The following is a 17,326-nucleotide window of genomic DNA, read 5'->3' as shown; positions in this document are numbered from 1 at the left end:
TCAGCCACTGTATTAGTTTCATACTTGAAATGTACAAGACAATGTTTTATTCCACCTGAAAGTGGAAAAAAATGATGCAAAGGTGCTTTATTTGTGGGACAGTAAAAAAGGTTTCAGGATCAGTAAAGCTTTCTGAGCACAATATGTTCACTAAAAGAAAAGGAGGACTTGTGGCACCTTGGAGACTAACAAATTTATTTGAGCATAAGCTTTCGTGAACTACAGCTCACTTCATCGGATGCATTCAGTGAAAAATACAGTGAGGAGATTTATATACACAGAGAACATGAAACAATGGGTGTTACCAATCACACTGTAACGAGAGTGATCAGGTAAGATGAGCTATTACCAGCAGGAGAGCGGGGGGGGAGACTTTTGTAGTGATAATCAAGGTGGGCCATTTCCAGCAGTTGACAAGAACATCTGAGGAACAGTGGGGGGAGGGGGGAAATAAACATGGGGAAATAGTTTTACTTTGTGTAATGATACATCCACTCCCAGTCTTTATTCAAGCCTAAATTAATTTTATCCAGTTTGCAAATTAATTCCAATTCAACAGTCTCTCGTTGGAGTCTGTTTTTGAAGTTTTTTTGTTGAAGAATTGCCACTTTTAGGTCTGTAATCGAGTGACCAGAGAGATTGAAGCGTTCTCCGACTGGTTTTGAATGTTATAATTCTTGACGTCTGATTTGTGTCCATTTATTCTTTTACGTAGAGACTGTCCAGTTTGACCAATGTACATGGCAGAGCGGCATTGCTGGCACATGATGGCATATATCACATTGGTAGATGTGCAAGTGAACGAGCCTCTGACAGTGTGGCTGATGTGATTAGGCCCTCTCATGGTGTCCCCTGAATAGATATGTGGACACAGATGGCAACAGGCTTTGTTGCAAGAATAGGTTCCTGGGTTAGTGGTTCTGGTGTGTGGTTGCTGGTGAGTATTTGCTTCCGATTGGGGGGCTGTCTGTAAGCAAGGACTTGCCTGTCTCCCAAGATCTGTGAGAGTGATGGGTTGTCCTTCAGGATACGTTGTAGATCCTTGATGATGCATTGGAGAGGTTTTAGTTGGGGGCTGAAGGTGATGGCTAGTGGCGTTCTGTTACTTTCTTTGTTGGGCCTGTCCTGTAGTAGGTGACTTCTGGGTACTCTTCTGGCTCTGTCAATCTGTTTCTTCACTTCAGCAGGTGGGTACTGTAGTTGTAAGAACACTTGATAGAGATCTTGTAGGTGTTTGTCTCTGTCGGAGACAAACACCTACCAGATGTTCACTGACATCAGACCATAGATCTAGTATGGTATCCTGCTTCCTGTAGTTTAGTTGAAAACAAAATGATCTTCTTCTGTAATACATCTAGCCAACATAGTCAATAACACAGGAATTCTTCTTAACTAGCTTATCCCATCTTTAAATGAAATGTTCGAATTTTACTAGGAATTGCATTTACTACAAATTTCTGCATTTAGTACTTGTACTTACTTGGGATTTCTTACATGGTTGTGACATCACTGGCAGCCAGCTAGAAAGCTACATCTGCACTTAAAATTTCAGGAAATCTCAATGCATTTGTAACATATTTTGGAGTAATTTTCAGTAATCATCTGCCTTCATAGACCACCAGAGACTTGTAATGGAAAGTAACTAGAGTAAGAACTAATAGTTCAGCATTTTCTTCCTGCACCTGTTTGATTTTCAGTTCCTCTCCCTTTTCATGTGAGGAAATGTACTTTAACAGGTAAGAGCTATAAAGGTGATGACTTCTGCTCTTCTTCTGTTACTGTGTTAGTCACCCCCATACAAATCTGCTGTTGCTCAGTAAACTGGATGTTTGTATGATTTAGAAGGAATTTTTTTACCTTTTAATAATTGTCCTTGATCCCACCCCAATCCCTTTTACATTTTTAAACATTAAAGATTAAAAAGATTATTTTTTCCATGATTGTACAGAGCTATTTATTTGGGTCTAAATATAGTGAGCAGTATGCAGTGTTTTGTTTCTTCCTTCTATTTGCTTGATGTGTAGAAATGTTAAAATAGCTTGAGTTGCTGATAAATATCTGCTGTTGTAAAACTTGTATAGACTTCAGGGGCTCGTATAGACTTCAGGGGCTCAGACTAAGGATTAAAGATTCTTGATTTGCAATACAAATTTTTGAAGGTACATTAAACCTAATGCTTCAGATTTTAGAGATTAGGATTAGACCTCAAGTGGGGCAGGGGAAGGCAGATTATCCTACATCTATTTACTGTTGGATTTTTTACACCTTGCTCTGTGTCACTGTCAGAGACTGTTTGCTTTGAAAACTTGCTCTGGAAGGAAACTCCTCAGTCACAGTCTCAATATGGGAGTAAGCCTCTATTGTTTTAGTTAGTTTAAACTACTTAATAAAAGAAGGGAAGGGTTCATGTCACTTGACAGAGATAAAACTACCTGAAATGCTAAGAAAGCCAGAGATGTCTAAATGTGTTTATTAGACGTCTAAGGTGTGCGTTGTCTACATGTCTGTGGGTATATTATACAATTTAATTAACACCTGAAATTACCCTTTTACAAGAGGCAAATGGACATGCCCAAACATATCCCACTCTCACCCAAACTGTAACAATATGAAAGTGCTAGCAGACACTTTCAGGCAGCCTGCTGTTTCCTGGGGGAACTGTTTGGAAGTGACATCTATTGAGGATCTGTCTAAGAGGCCATGAGGCTGAAGAAGCCCTGTTGTAAGCAGCCACAATAAAGCTGGAGTTTGTTAATTAACCCTGTGTCAGAATGAGATCTTATATGGCAGATGATCCAAACACAATAAAGTGTAAAACATGGTGGCAGTGGTAATAAAGTCCTAGACAGCCAGAGACACCACTGAGAGTGTGATGCTGGCAGACCAGATGCTAGCTCATGCCATGGCCCAGGGCTTCAATGAACACTAACAAATACGTATCTAGAAACCAGTCTGCCTTATCTGTGGGTTAGTATAGTTACACTAGATATTAATATTATAAGAATGTGTTTAGTGTTTAGATTTTATGGAATGCCTGTAGGATGCTGCATGTATTAATCCTACTTATAATATCTGTATCCCATGGTATAAAGTTATATTGAGTGTTTGTATTTTAAACATCTGTAATTGTGTAACTCAGTAAACAGGAAAAGAAGCATTACTTAAAGTAAAATGCTTGACCTGCATACAAGAAGGCAAATGAAGCATTGTGTCGCATCATATGTCAGAGACTTTGTTGATTGCATTCCTCACTCCCTTCAGGAAGAGGAGTCCTGCACATGAACTTACCCCATCAGCTTGGATTCTGTGTTGAAGGGAGGATAAAAATCCATGATAAGGAGAATCTGGGTCTCGTTATGCTGTCCGGACTGTTGAAGGGCAAAGATTCCTAAACATAAGCAAGAGATTCATATGCTGGTTGGCATGGGTCAGCCCTAAAGAACTTACAGAGCTGCTTATTACAGAAGCTTATACTACCTTTTTAAATTGAAGACTAACACATTTGTGTATGTTTCCTTTTTTAACCTTGCACATTACTCTCTGATTTCTTTTCTTAGTTAATAAATCTTTAGTTAGTTTAATACAGTATTGGCTACAGGTGTGTCTTTGGTTTGAGATCTGAGTACAGCTCACCTGGGGTAAGTGACTGGCCCTTTAGGACTGGGAGTAACCTGAATATTGATGTGATTTTTAGGTGTAAAGTGACCACCTATCATATGGTCCAGCTTGCCTGGGTGACATGATAGACTGGAACACCCCAGGGGACTGTCTGTTGTAGTGCTGTAGGAGTTCATGCTTGTTACTGGGTTGGTGAAGTCTAGTGACAGAACATACCACCAGTTGGGGTTTCTGACCTGCTTTTTAATAGTCTGCCCTGAGGTTGGCACTCAGGCATGAGCCACTCCAGACAATGTGACAGAGAGCTGCACTGTGTAGAGCGGAATACTTCTGTGAGTACACAGTTTGTTTTACAAGACAAGGCTGATAACAGAAAATGGAGGGGCTGAAACCTCCAGGGACATTAAACTTGCAAGCTAAGCATTTAGCTCCTGCATGTAAGAGCTAGAAAGAGGAATTTAATCTCTATGTAGATATTGCTATGGCAGATAAAGAGGATGCTGTGAAAATAAAACTGTTTTGTTACCAGATTGCAGAATGGGGGATAGAGACAATTCAGACACTGTGTATGGAAATTCCCCAAGCTCACCACAACTTAGACTATATAATGAGCTGTTTTGATACTCACTGTAACTCTAGGAAAAATGAAACTGTGGAAAGATGTAATTTATTTTCTTGGGATCAAGCAGCTGGGGAGGCTATAGATGAGCTTAGCACCAATTTAAAAGTGCTAGCAACCAGCTGCAATTTTGGAAATATTAAAGACTCATTGATAAAAGACCAGATAATGTGTGGGATATGAGACTCAAAAGTATGAGGGTGGTTGTTGAGGGAAGCTCCCAGTTGGGGGAAAGCTGGGAGATACATAGGGATGCTGAGCTATCCAGAGAGGGGATTAGAATTCTGGAAGGGCAGTCAGCAGAAACTGTCCATACAATATGGAAAAAGAAATCAAAACCAGATACAACACCAGTAGGTGACAACAGTACAGACACATGCAAATACTGTGGTAGAAAACATATAAGAAGAAAGAAAAGTGTCTGGCTTGTGAGAAAAAAATGCTATATCTATGAGAAATTTAATCATTTTGCAGACAAGTGTTTGTCCAGAAAAAAGAAAAAACAAATCCAAGACACAGATAGTAACTGAAGAGAGCAACAGTGAATATGAAGACATTTTGTGGGTGACTGAAGAGCTGGTAAACACAGTGCAGATAGACACCACTAAGCACCAGAAACACATGGGCATCGTGTGAGCCCCACTTCAGGGAGGCTAGCCACGCAGCCCCACCTCTTCTGCCCAAGGCCCTGCCCCTACCCCCTGTCCGCTGGAGCCCTGAGTGCCTGACTCCCACCCCACATCCGCTGGAGCCCTGAGTGCCCGCACACCCAGCCAGAGGAGCCCTGGCCAAACCGCCCGGGCCACTGGCCAGCCCCAGTGCTGGGCTGCCTGCTGCCCCCAGCACTGGACCCCAGCACTGTGTCCGCCTTAGCGCCAGCCCTCTGTGCTGGGCTGGGCACCGATTGGGGGAGACAGTGGAGCGTGGGCGGGTCCAAGGTTTGGCTTAGGGGAGGCTTAGCTTTCCCTGGCCTATTATACTCACTGCCCATGCAGAAAAAGTCGCATGCAGCCATGTTACTTGGGAAGGAAGTGGTACAATTTCAATTAAATAGTGACACAAGTTTTAAAATTATCCAGATTGGTCTGGTAAAACTAGACATATGGTTGGAGGGAATTAATCAGCTGTTAGCAGTGTAAAACCATACCACATTAAAACTCATGGGGAAATGTAAAATTAAATTAAGAAATCCAAGGAACAAAAGGAAATACTGACTGGATTTTGTGGTCATAGATGATGAGACAGCAGTATCACTTCTGGGCATCAAGACTGTCCAAGCCATGACCCTAATAAAAGTTCCAGAACATAATGAAAGTGCATGGCAGGGTGACTGATAATACCTTGGACCAGGAGATGATACAGAGGGAATATAGAGATGTGTTTCAGAGAGATGGATGGCTAGATGGAGACTGACACCCAAATAGAGACTGACACCCAGGGCTTAATTTGTGCCAGGACTAATTTGTGCAAGGGCATGCCAGGGCTGAGCCCCGGCACCTCTTTACTTGGCTGTTCATAGCCCTGGCACCTCTGGACTTGCTGCATCAGTTTTGAAAGTAAAAAAATTGTTTGAGTCCCATTACCTAATTGCTTGAGCCCTGATGCCTCTTTCATTACAAATTAAGCACTGCGTACACCAGTGTGAAGCCAGTTAAATTGCCAAAAATAAAAATACCCATTGCATTACTACAGTTGCTGAAAGAGGAACTGCAGAGCCTACAGAATCATGGAATTATACAGCCCATAGAGAAGAGCAAAACTGGATAAGCAGTCTTGTGGTGGTAAGAAAGCCATCCAGAAACTGAGGGCAAGTCTACACTATGTGCTGCATTGGTGCAGGTGCACTGATGCAGCTGCACTGCTGTAGCGCATCTGGTGAAGACGCACTGTGCTGACGGGACAGTGCTCATCCAGAGGCATAATTACGTGAGAGGTGGAAGCTATGTTGGCAGAAGAGTGTCTCCAGCCAACATAGTACTGGTGTGGACCACTTAAGTTGATGTAACTTGCATCACTCATGGACATGTCTTTTTCATTCTCCTGAGCTATGTAAGTTACATTGACTTAAGCAGTAGTGTAGCTCAGGCCTGAGAATATGCATAGACCCAAAGCCTTTAAACAAAGCTTTGAAATAGAACCATTTCCCTCTGTGTACAATTGAGGACGTACTACCAGATCTGCCTAAAGCAAGACTTTTTACAGTATGTGATGTAGAATCCAAGCTTACTTGACAGCCTGCGTAACTCCATTTGGGCAATACCAGTGGTTAAGGATGCCAATGGGAATCATTCCAGAGCAGATTGACCCAAGCATGATGGGAATCCAGCAATAGCAGACAATGTGCTGCTAGTGGGAGAAGGTGACAATCCAGAATAAGCACAATGAGATCATGACTACAAATTACTACAGTTTTAACAGAGATGCAGAGAAAAAAATATGAAATTGAACTTAGACAAGCTCAGGTTGAGAGTAGCCGAGGTGCCATATATTGGACATTTGTTGACCCCCAAAGGCCTAAAAATAGACCCGGAGACAGAGAGGGCAATTAGAGAAATTCCGAGACCCAGCAATGTTAAAGGAGTCCAAAGATTCCTGGGAATGGTCAATTATTTAGCAAAGTTTTGCAACCATCTGTCTGAGAGCTGGGAGATCCTGAGGCAGCTGACAAATTGAGACACCCTATGGGAGTGTACAGACCAACGTGAGCAAGCATTCCAGAAAGTAAAAGATAATTGGGAAGACTCCCATTTTAAAATATTACAATGCAGAGGAACACCTGGTGCCACAATGTGATGCATTCAAGTTGGGTCTAAGGGTTACCAGGCTGTAAGGGGGGGACAATCTGGTGCATTCAAAAAAGCATTGTACGTGACAGAGAAGGGCTGTGCTTAAATTGAAAAAGAGTTAGCTATTCTCTTTGGAATGGAAAAATTTCACCAATACACATATGTGGATGTACAATCTGACCATAAACCTCTCAAAAGCATTTGGAGAAAGCCATTACTAAGGGCTTGTCTACATTTAAGAGTAATACTGTGGAGCAGCTGCACCATTGTAGCACTTAGTGAAGACACTATGTACACCAATGGGAGAGCTTTTCCCATCACTGTAGGTACTTCATCTCCCCGACAGGTGGTAGCTATGTCGATAGAAGAGCTCTCCCGTCAGCTGTCTACACTAGGGATTACGTCAGTATGTTAAAAGAACTATGTCACTTGGGTGTGGATTTTGTGAGCGATATAGTGCTACTAACATTAGTTGACAGTGTACACCAAGCCTCCGTGCACCAAAAAACTTACAATGGATGATGCTGAACTACAATATACAGATCAAGTATTCCCTGGCAGAAACTTGGTGTTGGTGGACACCTTTAGCTGTGCATACCTGCCAGAACCCAGCAGGAGGAGTCCGTAGAGGCCGAGGTAGAGACAGTAAATATGGTACAGTATTTGTCTATCTTGGAAGATAGGCTGAGAATGATACTGAGAGATACAGAGCAAGACAGAATGCTAGAGACATTGAAACTCATGATCTTATAAGGATGGCCAGTGACAACAGACCAAGTACCTAAAGAGGTAACGCCATTCATTCAGATAAGAGACAAGTTGTGCATACAGAATGGCATTATATTTTGGGGAGAAAGAGCGGTTATTCCAGCAGCTTTTTCGAATGAAATTTTCACAGCTGGGTATTGACGGTTGCTTAAGGCGAGCCAAAGAGACTGTATACTGGCCAGGAATGAATGAGCAATTATGGATGGTCATGGAAAAGTGATGTATGCAGATCTTGGGAAGACCGTCAACCAAAAGAGATCCTGTGGTGACACAGAGTTCCAGAAAGACCGTGGGCAAAGGTGGGAGTGGATTTGTTTACCTTTGGAGACAAAGGATAGACTGTTTACCAGACACAGGATCCAGACCAGTCATATAGAAGATTAAAACACACTTTGCACAGTACAGGATACTGGATACCAGGTACCCAATAACAGACCATATTTTGTTTCAGGAAGTTCAGTAAGGACTGGGGTTTTGATCACAAAACATCTTCACTGAGGTATCCTCAAAGCAACAGCAAAGTGGAAACAGCAGGAAAAACTGCTAAGAAACCATTGAAAAAATTGAAAACTGCAAAGGCAGACCTATATGCAGCACAACTAATTCTCAGGAATACTCCCTTGCAAGGCCTAAATTTTAGTCTGACACAAAAATTGGTGAGCTGGAGAAAAAGGACACTTTCCAACAAGTGGAAAAGTTTTAAAGTCTGGATACTCAGGTGCTACACTTAGCAAACTATGGAGAAACCAACAGAAATAACAAAGCATTTTCCTACCACAGATCCATGAGAGATCGACCAGATCTGGAGCTGGTTGATGAAGTGCATATATAACGATTAACAAAACAGGATAAGTTTTGGCACAAAGCTGCAGTACTGCAACCAGGAAATCAAAGATCCTATCAAGTGCAAATGGACAATGGACAGATAGTGAGGCAAAACTGTAGGTATCTTAGGAATATAAAAGAAACTTCTAAGGACAGTATGGACAACAGACATCTTAGGGCTCTACAGCAGGAGAATCCTGAGCCAGAGTTGTTAGAATAGGACAATGTCGGGGCATATCAGAGGAAAGACAGGCAGAAGAGGGTGTTTCAACAGGAGACTCCAACAACACAAAGCCTAGAGACTATGGTTGACCAGACAGGAGGAAGACAGCACCAAGGAGGCACCAGTGAACCATACTGTACTAGGGGAGGGTGGATTGTTAAAAGACCTGCTCATCTAAGGGTGTTTGTGTGATGGACTTCTACGTTTTACAGGCATATAGGTAGACAAACTAATGCGGTGATGAACAAGAATGGTCAGCATCTGAAAGGAATATGTTAGATTGCATTATCAGTTGTTGCTGGGGCGTTTGACAATTTTCTTTAAAAGAGAAGGGATGTAACAATATGAAAGTGGAGCAGACACTTTCAGGCAGCATACTGTTTCTAGTGGGAACTGTTTGTTTTACGAATTACACTTGTAGGTCATGTAAAAGTTCACTCCGAGGCTGAGGCGCATTAACCAAACAAGTAAAATGCAGAGTATTTCTCAATGAGACAAGTTTAATAATGCTTAAGCATGGTATCCCCTCGCTAGCCGGGGGGGACCCCAAAATGCTGATTTACCCTTTCTTATATACACTGACTCATCACGACCCATCCTCGTGCCCGATCCCTTGCATCCAGTCATGTTACAGATCGTTATCTTCCACTAACGGTGTGCTGCCTTCGTGCTTGTGTTCAGCTCCTGCTTAGTGCATACTACAACAACAGGATGTATCTACAATAACATGTTTTTTTCCACCACCTCAGAGGTCAAATTACGACCACAACAGCTTTATTACAAAATTCACCTTACATACAGACTATTATGCATCAAGTATCGAATCACATGCTAAGACCAATTAACTAACAGTCCCCCCTTTTCTTTTGGACGTCAGTAAGTTATATTGGAGCCGAGTTACCGCGATGCAGGGTTAGCAGTTGCCTACAGCACATAGGCATACAAATAACACAAAAGCAATGACAGTCAAAAGAATTAAATACAAAATACGCCGTCCCCAAGCACCCACGTCCGGTAGCCATGAGGTGAGCCAGTTCCAGACCTGGAATCCAGCGCTGGTATTGTAAAGGCTGACGTGGTGGAATAGGACTGCCTGCTGCATGAGGATGTGAATGTCAGTTTCCACCCTGTGATTTACAAATACACAACAGCTTGAGTTAACCAGAACACAAACCCCGCCCTGGTTTGCAAGGAGATAGTCCAGTGCTAAGCGGTTTTGCGGTGTAGTTTGGTATAACTGAGTTACTTCAATTTGAAGGGCAGATAAGGCGTCTGTAGTAGCATTTGCCATTAATTCCAAAGCAGCTGAAATGTTAACTATAGCTTTTTCCAGCTTGCTTACTCCCAACCATGGCAGAAACCAACGTACAAAGGAGTGAAAGCCTGTGGGCCATTGTGAAAGAGGGTTTAACGGAATACTTCGTCGGTTTCTCCATACTAGATTGCGGATCTCTCCCTGGGTCAGGGTCTGGTGTACTGTCATGGCGGGTACTATAGCCCCTAAGGTACATGTACCACACCATCCTGCCGGGAGAACCTTATAGGCTGTGTGATTGCATAACCAATACCAGCCAGACCCCTTAGGGACTGGCCACGGGGCCCCGGAGTAGGTGGAGGGGCCTGCCGCACCAGAGCTGATCTGGGTGGTGTCCTTGCACCCCACAAAATTCCCCACAAAAACTGTATTTTCCATGCCCTTTCGTCGTGACACACATAAAGCATAATTACCCTGGTCCACCATATCAATAGACCATCTTTGGATTGTAACATTCCAGTTAAACGTAGTGTTTGCCCATAGCTTAGATTGGAGTGTTCGATTAAGTGGCATAGGTACCCCTACCAACGGGGCCCGCTGACCCAAGTATGTGGGGGTATGAATACAAATCCAACACTGCGTTCGATTTACACCCTGTTTTATGGAGCGGGTTAAATTCAAAAAGCTATTGCTCCCCCATCCTTGTACTGGACTTGGGAATAGGGAGAGGAACCCCCAGGCAAACCATACCAATGTCGGCATCCTCCTCTATACCATACAAAAAACACCACCACCAATGTAAGTCCAATAAACAGAAACACAAGAAGTCCTGGTGGGCTGTAAAGGTCCCAATAGCTGGAAAGCTCAGTCCATGGGTTGGTAGTGGCGTTCATTCATGAAGTGGCTCGTCCGATGGCTTGTCAGGGTCAGGTGGGGGTCCCAGCGCCAACTTAACGTTGCTATGATGGATCCAGGAACCTTTACCTGCAAAGGAGTGGTGGCAGATGGTGGGAGTAATGTTCGTGGCTGTAAGGCGTTTTTGGTATTCATCATCCAGAAGACAATTAGGGAGGACAGTGCATTCTGATGGTACTTGCCCACAAGCACAGATTCCAGCCCCTGGAATAAACCCACCCCACCACTTCACTCCACATTCCCAAGAATACATCCCGCAACTCCCTCCCTGCCAATGTACAATGCTCCATCTTCGCCACCAAGGCCAATTCTCAATGTCTTTTGTAGTCAGGAATCCTTGGATCTTGGTGGTTTCAGCAGAGCAGGTGTTCCTTCTTCTCTCTTGAACAGTCATGGTTTTGCATTATACAGGGGAGAGGTTACTAGCACATCACCCTGTAGTGCTTTGGTTTCTTTAGCAAATACTGAATGCAGGTTAGCTCTGTCAGTGGACAAGGGAGAGGTTACTAGCACTTCACCTTGTCCTTTCCCCTGCTGTCCAAAAGGAGGAAAGAAAAAAACCCAGAAGGAGGGACAGGCTGATCAATAGTCGAAGTGAAGTCATCTCGAGGTGGAGGGGCCTTTTTGCAGTAAGAAGCATGGGTCCAGGCAGTCAGTCCTTGGCACTTCACAGCGATGTTGGTAGTTAGCAGGACTTAACAAGGGCCTTTCCAGCATGGGGCCAGAATAGTTTTTCGTTGATGGACCTTTATGTAGACCTAGTCACCTGGTTTTAACAAATGGCAGGTTTGCTCAGGATCCTTGGAGCAGGACTTCTTTCACCTGTAAATACAGAGACCTAACACATTTCGTTAATGTCTGGCAGTGTTTTGCAGATCTCACAGCTGCTTGGGCACATTTAAGCCCCCCTCTTTCTTGGCTGTCAGCCAAATCCTAGCTGTGAGTATTGTCCTTGGGCAGGCCAGTGTCTTATCTTTGGATCGAGCCTGCCAGCTACAGCGTTGAATTAACTTGTCCTCCGTTCTTTTTCTTCTCCCCTTCTTGGCTTCTATTAACCTACAAATGAAACTTTCACTTTCCACTCACACACCTTTGTTCAAAAATGAACACATATACATTGCCCATTATACAGCACTTTAGACTTATTGTTCAATGTATGCCACATACACCCTTTTAGTAAAATGACTTTATTACCAAGCTTTGGAGCAACAAGCCAGGACAAGCACACCCACTTTTGACGGGTCCACTTGGTACAACGTCCAGTGTCCAATAGCTTTCCTCCCTCCCCAGCCCTCTGGCTAGAAATCTGAGGTAGCCAGAAGGATCCCATGTATAATATGGGGAGTGGGTTAACCTTTCATGTCCTTGCTTCCAAAGACTGTTGGTGTGCGAATTTTAACAGCAATTTTTTCAATTAAAAGGTCTAGCCAATGAAATTTCTTTTTCTTACTTAAGCAAATGTATTAAAATTTAGTAAATCACATTTTCCTGATATTATCCAAACACTTTGTATTCCAAGTTGAATAAAACAAGTATCTGCATTTTGATTTAACCCTTCTATTTAGTTTTAAACTAAACTGTCCTATGAAAGATGAGACACAGCAATTCTGGCCACAAGACAAACACAAGACAGAACATAGAACTCAGAACATAATTTCTATTGTGCCAGTAAATTCATGATATATTGAATTAGAATCATAGAATCATAGAATATCAGGGTTGGAAGGGACCTCAGGAGGTCATCTAGTCCAACCCCCTGCTCAAAGCAGGACCAATCCCCAATTAAATCATCCCTGCCAGGGCTTTGTCAAGCCTGACCTTAAAAATTTCTAAGGAAGGAGATTCTACCACCTCCCTAGGTAATGCATTCCAGTGTTTCACCACCCTCCTAGTGAAGACGTTTTTCCTAATATCCAACCTAAACCTCACCCACTGCAATTTGAGACCATTACTCCTTGTCCTGTCCTCTTCTACCACTGAGAATAGTCTAGAACCATCCTCTCTGGAACCACCTCTCAGGTAGTTGAAAGCAGCTATCAAATCCCCTCTCATTCTTCTCTTCTGCAGACTAAACAATCCCAGTTCCCTCAGCCTCTCCTCATAACTCATGTGTTCCAGACCCCTAATCATTTTTGTTGCCCTTCGCTGGACTCTCTCCAATTTATCCACATCCTTCTTGTAGTGTGGGGCCCAAAACTGGACACAGTACTCCAGATGAGGCCTCACCAATGTCAAATAGAGGGGAACGATCACGTCCCTCGATCTGCTCGCTATGCCCCTACTTATACATCCCAAAATGCCATTGGCCTTCTTGGCAACAAGGGCACACTGCTGACTCATATCCAGCTTCTTGTCCACTGTCACCCCTAGGTCCCTTTCCGCAGAACTGCTGCCTAGCCATTCGGTCCCTAGTCTGTAGCTGTGCATTGGGTTCTTCCGTCCTAAGTGCAGGACCCTGCACTTATCCTTATTGAACCTCATCAGATTTCTTTTGGCCCAATCCTCCAATTTGTGTAGGTCCCTCTGTATCCTATCCCTGCCCTCCAGCGTATCAACCACTCCTCCCAGTTTAGTATCATCCGCAAATTTGCTGAGAGTGCAATCCACACCATCCTCCAGATCATTTATGAAGATATTGAACAAAACCGGCCCCAGGACCGACCCCTGGGGCACTCCACTTGACACCGGCTGCCAACTAGACATGGAGCCATTGATCACTACCCGTTGAGCCCAACAATCTAGCCAACTTTCTACCCACCTTATAGTGCATTCATCCAGCCCGTACTTCTTTAACTTGCTGACAAGAATACTGTGGGAGAGCGTGTCAAAAGCTTTGCTAAAGTCAAGAAACAATACATCCACTGCTTTCCCTTCATCCAAAGAACCAGTAATCTCATCATAGAAGGCGATTAGATTAGTCAGGCATGACCTTCCCTTGGTGAATCCATGCTGACTGTTCCTGATCACTTTCCTCTCATGTAAGTGCTTCAGGATTGATTCCTTGAGGATCTGCGCCATGATTTTTCCAGGGACTGAGGTGAGGCTGACTGGCCTGTAGTTCCCAGGATCCTCCTTCTTCCCTTTTTTAAAGATGGGCACTACATTAGCCTTTTTCCAGTCATCTGGGACTTCCCCCGTTCGCCACAAGTTTTCAAAGATAATGGCCAATGGCTCTGCAATCACAGCCGCCAATTCCTTTAGCACTCTCGGATGCAACTCGTCCGGCCCCATGGACTTGTGCACGTCCAGCTTTTCTAAATAGTCCCTAACCACCTCTTTCTCCACAGAGGGCTGGCCATCTACTCCCCATGTTGTGATGCCCAGCGCAGCAGTCTGGGAGCTGTCCTTGTTAGTGAAGACAGCGGCAAAAAAAGCATTGAGCACATTAGCTTTTTCCACATCCTCTGTCACTAGGTTGCCTCCCTCATTCAGTAAGGGGCCCACACTTTCCTTGGCTTTCTTCTTGTTGCCAACATACCTGAAGAAACCCTTCTTGTTACTCTTGACATCTCTTGCTAGCTGCAGCTCCAGGTGTGATTTGACCCTCCTGATTTCATTCCTACATGCCCGAGCAATATTTTTAGACTGTTCCCTGGTCATATGTCCAACCTTCCACTTCTTGTGAGCTTCTTTTTTATGTTTAAGATCCGCTAGGATTTCACCGTTAAGCCAAGCTGGTCGCCTGCCATATTTACTATTCTTTCGACTCATCGGGATGGTTTGTCCCTGTAACCTCAACAGGGATTCCTTGAAATACAGCCAGCTCTCCTGGACTCCTTTCCCCTTCATGTTAGTCCCCCAGGGGATCCTACCCATCCGTTCCCTGAGGGAGTCGAAGTCTGCTTTCCTGAAGTCCAGGGTCCGTATCCTGCTGCTTACCTTTCTTCCCTGTGTCAGGATCCTGAACTCAACCAACTCATGGTCACTACCTCCCAGATTCCCGTCCACTTTTGCTTCCCCCACTAATTCTTCCCTGTTTGTGAGCAGCAGGTCAAGAAAAGCTCCCCCCCAGTTGGCTCCTCTAGCACTTGCACCAGGAAATTGCTTTTTAGCTGGCATCAGTTTTCTCTGATTTTCTGAAAGACAAAAAGAACATAGATCTACCCATTCTGGGCAGTCAGTCGTTGCTTAAAATATTTCCTTTTTATATAAATACCATTGTTAATTGCAGGCAAAACAGAGGAATTACCCATATTTTCTTGTATTTGTTTCATAGGCAGCCTATGTTTCAGTGGCTTCTACATTATCAGTTAGGTAATTTACATTAAAACAAATGCTTTCCGGCTTGCTTTTGGATCCACAGCTTAAAGATTCTTACTTTAAAAAGGGCACAATAAACTTTACCAGACTTTTGATTGCTTTTTACTTTTAACTCCATCTGTCAAACACACAGCGACCTGAAAAGGAAGACACCACCTATTGTAGCCCCTTGGAGCCTAATAAGATATTAATTAAGTAGCACTGTATAATTGCATTCCTTTGGAAGAGGGCCCATTTTCCTCAAAGTAGCTGCAAAGAAACCAAGAATTCTTTTTCTTTCTAGTATTTCACAAAGTTCAACTGCTTAGTTCCCTCCAGCAACTACAAAGTTAACTTCTCACTTTCCTTTCTTAATCACTTGTTTATCTCCCAAAACGACACCCAATCAACTTAGATTTTACCATTGCAAGTATTATCACTATGCCCTCCAAGTTTCCAACCTGTTTTCCAATCTCTCTATCTGTTGCCTGACCGCTTGGGCCCGATCCTGTTTTTCTCTCTGAACTGTCCCTTCCATGAGCACTAGCTTTGTCCCACTGCCAATTTAACAAGGAGGGTGGGCTTCTTAACTAGCCCCCAGCCCTCCTGGTCTCTTCTCTTAAATATTCTCACTCACAAGGGCTACCCGAGTCCTCCCCCATGAGGCTTGTCACCTGGACAGAACGCACAGCCAATTGGCGGTTTAACGATTTAATTTCCTTTTATGGCAGACACACTGTTGTTACGACATATGCTGAGCACAAATGGTTAAATTTTGACAAGTCTTTGAAGGACTGGTACTTGCTTAGCCAGTGCTTCCTTTTCTGCCTGGAAGTCCTGTCTTAAGGCTTGCAACTGGTCCTGGGCATAGGTCAGAAAGCCGAGGGTAAACTGGAGGAGGGGCAGAAGCAGGCATAGCACAGAGCGGGGCTGGAGACCCCTGAGATGAATAAGAAAAGGAGGAGAAAAGAGGACATCCTTTCGCATGCGCATAAGCCCAGTTGTCCCAGAGATACCAATAATCCATCTGGGCTGGAGCTTTGTCCTCCAGCCTTTTCCTAAATGCTGTTAACTTTTCCCCAGCAAAGGACCCATCCGGTGGCCATTCAAAAGGTGTTTGAGTTGTTAGTGCTGGCCACACAACCTTGCACAAGATTACAGCTTTCTTTTTACCTAACCCATGTGTACCAGAAATATTCCCCCAATTCTCAAGAATTTCAGCCAAAGGGGTCCCCTTACTTACACTCTGCCCAGAACCCATAATGGGTTACCTTAACGCGCCACCTTACCGCCCTTTGTGCACGGATTGTTCCCCCCTCCTGGAACTCCCAAGGTGAACTCACCTTATGCCAGCGGTCAGGATCTCCAAAGAGGGGAGTCCGACTCTTAGTATTGAACGGGCGAGCCTTGGGCCCCACATTGGGCGCCAAAACTGTTATGAATTACACTTGTAGGTCACGTAAAAGTTCGCTCCGAGGCTGAGGCGCATTAACCAGACAAGTAAAATGCAGAGTATTTCTCAATGAGACAAGTTTAATAATGCTTAAGCGTGATACCCCCTCGCTAGCCGGAGGGGGACCCCAAAATGCTGATTTACCCTTTCTTATATACACTAACTCATCACGACCCATCCTCGTGCCCGATCCCTTGCATCCAGTCATGTTACAGATCATTATCTTCCACTAATGGTATGCCGCCTTCATGCTTGTGTTCAACTCCTGCTTAGTGCATACCATAACAAGATGTATCTACAAGAACATGTTTTTTCCACCGCCTCGAAGGTCAAATTATGACCACAACAGATTTGTTACAAAATTCACCTTACATACAGACTATTATGCATCAAGTATCGAATCACATGCTGAGACCAATTAACTTTTGGAAGCAACATCTCCTGAGAAATTGTCTGAGAAGCCAGGAGGCTGAAGAAGCCATGTTGTAAGCAGCTATAATAGAGCTGAAGTTTGTTAATTAACCCTGTGTCAGAGTGAGATCTTTTATGGCAGATGATCCAGACACAACAAAGCATAAAACACAAACTACCCTCTCAAGCACATGTTTGAAGAGAGAAGTCTTGC

General features: G+C 43.8%; 2 protein-coding genes across 3 annotated transcripts in view; one reads left to right on the top strand and one right to left on the bottom strand.

Annotated features, from left to right (window-relative positions):
* LOC140917376 (claudin-19-like) overlaps nt 1–17,326 on the top strand; it is a 35,888-nt gene that overhangs the window by 1,328 nt on the left and 17,234 nt on the right. The window lies entirely within an intron of this gene.
* Nucleotides 3,338–17,326, bottom strand: part of DUSP28 (dual specificity phosphatase 28) — a 35,826-nt gene continuing 21,837 nt past the window's right edge. Inside the window, exon 4 of one of the 2 annotated variants that reach the window (XR_012160818.1) lies at nt 3,338–3,388. The gene's annotated coding sequence lies outside the window, so the exon portion shown is untranslated. Of the gene's footprint in view, nt 3,389–14,822; nt 15,086–17,326 lie in introns of those variants that run through there. The other variant, XR_012160817.1, reaches the window with a different exon arrangement.

This window comes from Lepidochelys kempii, chromosome 9 (assembly GCF_965140265.1).
Source record: "Lepidochelys kempii isolate rLepKem1 chromosome 9, rLepKem1.hap2, whole genome shotgun sequence".
Classification (NCBI taxonomy): domain Eukaryota; kingdom Metazoa; phylum Chordata; order Testudines; family Cheloniidae; genus Lepidochelys; species Lepidochelys kempii.
The sequence above is the reverse complement of the archived record's forward strand: the minus strand, read 5'-3'. Positions and strand labels throughout refer to the sequence as shown.